Source organism: Antechinus flavipes, chromosome 6 (genome assembly GCF_016432865.1).
Source record: "Antechinus flavipes isolate AdamAnt ecotype Samford, QLD, Australia chromosome 6, AdamAnt_v2, whole genome shotgun sequence".
NCBI lineage: Eukaryota > Metazoa > Chordata > Mammalia > Dasyuromorphia > Dasyuridae > Antechinus > Antechinus flavipes.
The window spans coordinates 100,234,965-100,238,477 of record NC_067403.1 but is presented as its reverse complement, the minus strand read 5'-3'; the positions used below and the strand labels follow the sequence as shown (position 1 = coordinate 100,238,477).

General features: G+C 31.4%; 1 long non-coding RNA gene across 1 annotated transcript; it reads left to right on the top strand.

Annotated features, from left to right (window-relative positions):
• The first annotated feature begins 299 nt into the window (after positions 1–299).
• LOC127540280 (uncharacterized) lies at positions 300–2,486 on the top strand. Its single transcript, XR_007948115.1, has 2 exons — positions 300–419; positions 2,044–2,486. It is a non-coding gene; the product is annotated as an uncharacterized LOC127540280 (long non-coding RNA).
• Positions 2,487–3,513: the final 1,027 nt, after the last annotated feature.

Genomic DNA, 3,513 nt, shown 5'->3' with positions numbered 1-3,513 from the left:
ACATAACATGTGTGTGTCAGAGGTGAAACTTAAACAAAGGTTTCCTAATTCTGAGTTTCACCCTTGGTATCTACTATTGCAGGGTAGTTCTTATTATTAATATCAAGGAATGTTGGTATAAAATAAAGTTCAAGTGTTTATCAGATTTTGTTGTAATTCCAACTTGAAGCTTGAATCTTTTTATTCTACTTATTTTTCTTACTGTCTAGATTAAGAAAAGCTTTTATTTTTGTTTATTTCAATTTTAGGTCCATCAGACAATATCTGTTCTCAGGAATATGTGGCCAGAAGGAGGTGATATCAGAAGTACTGTTTGTTCTCTTTCATGTTCAGTGGTGTTAAAAACCTATAAAAACATGCAAGATGGTGCAGAAACCATTAGGAAACCAAGGGAAGACACAGAAGAAGAGAGCACACAGGTAGAGTTTCTATTGATTAATCAATAACCTTTATGAAATATGTCATAAATATTTTAAAAATAATTTTATAATTTGTGCCTCATTTCACAAAGTTCCATATTTATGAAACATTTTGGAGTTGTTCTCCAAATGACATCAGGACTTCCACAAGATGATAAGAAACTAAGATCAGCTATACAGACTTGTTCTGTAACCCACTTTACCATCTAAGCTAAGATAGGAAACCCTATCATATAGGGTTTGGGCAAATGAATAGAAAGTTATGAGGTTGCAGCTTGGCTAGAGATAACAGCAAACCATACAGGTGAGTGTGATGATTTCCCTGGTGTTATAAATTGTGTCAAATCTGATGCTGCCTGAGTCCAGCTTTATTTTTCCACTTGCATTTGATAATAGGAATAGCCATTGATTTTTACCTTAATCCTTCTCAACCCTTCTTCCTTTCCTCCAACCTGCTTTCACAGCTCCAAGAAGTAGAATGTGGACCAATATTCATAGCTAAGGATTTTTTTTCTTCAAATTTCTCCCAGTTTCTTTTCCCCAAAATTCAATGTCAAATTTCTTCACTAGCGCAAAAACCTCCAAATCACTCACATATTTTCCCTATTTCTTTTTATTTGGCTAAAGTACTTCTTTCTTCTCTTGTTTTTCTTATACCTTTTCATTCTAAAGCTGGAAGACCTTTGAATTCATACCTAACTTGCATGTTACTTTAATAGTTAATTATAATAGCATTTAGATGGCCTTCAAGGTGCTTTAAAGCACTTTAAAGCACAATATCATTAATCTCCAAAACAACCCTTTGAGGTAAGTACTATTTTTTAAGGCCTATTTTACAGATGAGGAAATTGAGCCTGAAGGATGTTAAGTGACTTGCTAATAAGTGTTGGAGTTTAGGTTTGAACTCCAGACTTTTGTCACTTCATCCAGTCACTTTGTAACTTTACCCAATGCACCACCTACTATTTAATTTCTTCTTTCTTGTTTTTGGAGCAACTGTGTGCTTACTTAAACAAAAAACAATAAAACAAATAAATGATGCCATTAAATTAAACATTTTATTTCCTTCATATTTATGGAGTAAAGGATCAATCTGGCCCTTTAGGCAAAAGTCCCTCTATTATACATTGATACTCTTCCATATTCTTCTCTCTCTGAGACTCCAACCAATCTTTACTTGCTCCATTACAATTGACTTTAATTTTACTATAATAGTAAGTCATTTGATGTGAACTTCCTAAATCTACTTCCTCTACTCCACAAAATTTCTTAACCTCATCAACCATTCTTCTTCTTCCATCTCTTTATAGAGAGATATTTCTTACCAAAGCTGGTTTTCTATCTACATGCTTGGGGCTATCTTCTCCTGCCTTCTATAGGGCCTTGTTTCAGCTAACAGCCCTTATCCCTCATGCATTTTCAATTTCTTCTTCTCCACTGACTTCTCTTCCAAATGATTGCTAACCATCTTAGGTTTCTTAATCCTAGCAAAACTCTTCGTTGACTTTTTTGCTCCATCCAAGGAAGTAGGAACAGAAAAGAAAAAATGGTATAGTGGCAATCTTTTAACCAAAATTTCTCTACATGTCACATATATCCTGAATTAGTGTTTGTGTTTTTGTAGGACGATGCTGAAGCCTTAACACTGCAAGAAGCAGCTGACCTTTGCAGGATGCTCTGTTTGAGTGTGGCTTTCCTCCAAATCTTGCCCCTTTCTCAACGAGCCAAGAGCAGAATCATCCACTGTCATTGGGAAAAGAAAGTTTCACCATTCTTAAGAATGGTAGGCAATATTTTGTGGCAGTTCATGATAATTCAAATGATAGTTATATCAGTTCTTAATTTCCATTTCTTTTGTTTTAAGTGGGAAATCTTTTCAAGTGTAATAAACAGCTTGCAGTTTTTTTCTTTGAGAATTATTTGTTCATAAGCTGTTATTTGTCTAAATAATTTGAATTATACCCCTTCTTGAAATGACTTTGAGTCTTCAAATACTTAATTAAATGTAGTTTTATGATGTTTAGTGTTCAATCTAAATTAAATGATTTTTCTTCATGCTGGTATTAATTTTGGACTCAATTATTTTTGTTTCTCTTTCAGTCTGAGAAATGAACAGTATAGGCAGTTGGGGGACAAAAAGTAGAGAGTGGTAGACCTGGAATCAAAGGGATTGATGAGCTTAGAGATGAACTTCTCCAAATTAGGAAGGACTATTCTTTAAAGCCATTATGTGTTATATATGAAAATAAAACCTATTCTTTAGAGATTATATCTCTAGTAAGAGGACTAGATGGGTCACTGTACAGAATTCGGGGCCTTGAGTAAGGAAGACATTTGAATTAAAATCCTATCTCAAATATTTCCTAGCTCTTTGTCTATGGGCAAGGCACTTAAATTTTCTGATCTATAAAATGGGTATAATGATAGCACGTATATCTTCAGGTTATCTAAGTAAGGTGATTTTCAAATCTTAAAGCATTATATAAATGCTTCCTTTTCTTCTTTTCATGTTTGCCATGCTGTTTCCATTACATATTTATATATTATGTATAAATAAAATAAATATTATAATCACATATCATATAAATACATATAATCATATATACATCAGATATTATATTACCACTTTACATTATGTATTATAACATTGTATTATTTTGACTATATTATATTATCATATTTAAATATGTCATGAATAAAAAGCACTATGGAATGAATAAAACATTTATTATGCTTACAATTAAATTTAAATATGTATTAAACATGATATATGCATAAACATTCATATAAAACTCAAATATATTACATAAAAATATAATAAAACATTAAAATGTACTGTTTAAGGTTTTTGATGATTTATCTATGCTTTGAAGTTAGCTTGGTGCTTAACAAATCTTTTCATTTTATAAAACCACTAATTTATTATTTAAATAATATCATAAATGCAATGTTTAAAACACTTAAGAAAATACTTCAGGGCTATTTAAATACTTTGGAATTACCTATTATATACAAACATTTACAAACTAATTGTAATTTCTTGAGGAAAGACCTTTAAAAACTTTTAAGCATTGTTTTTATTTCAGTTATTACA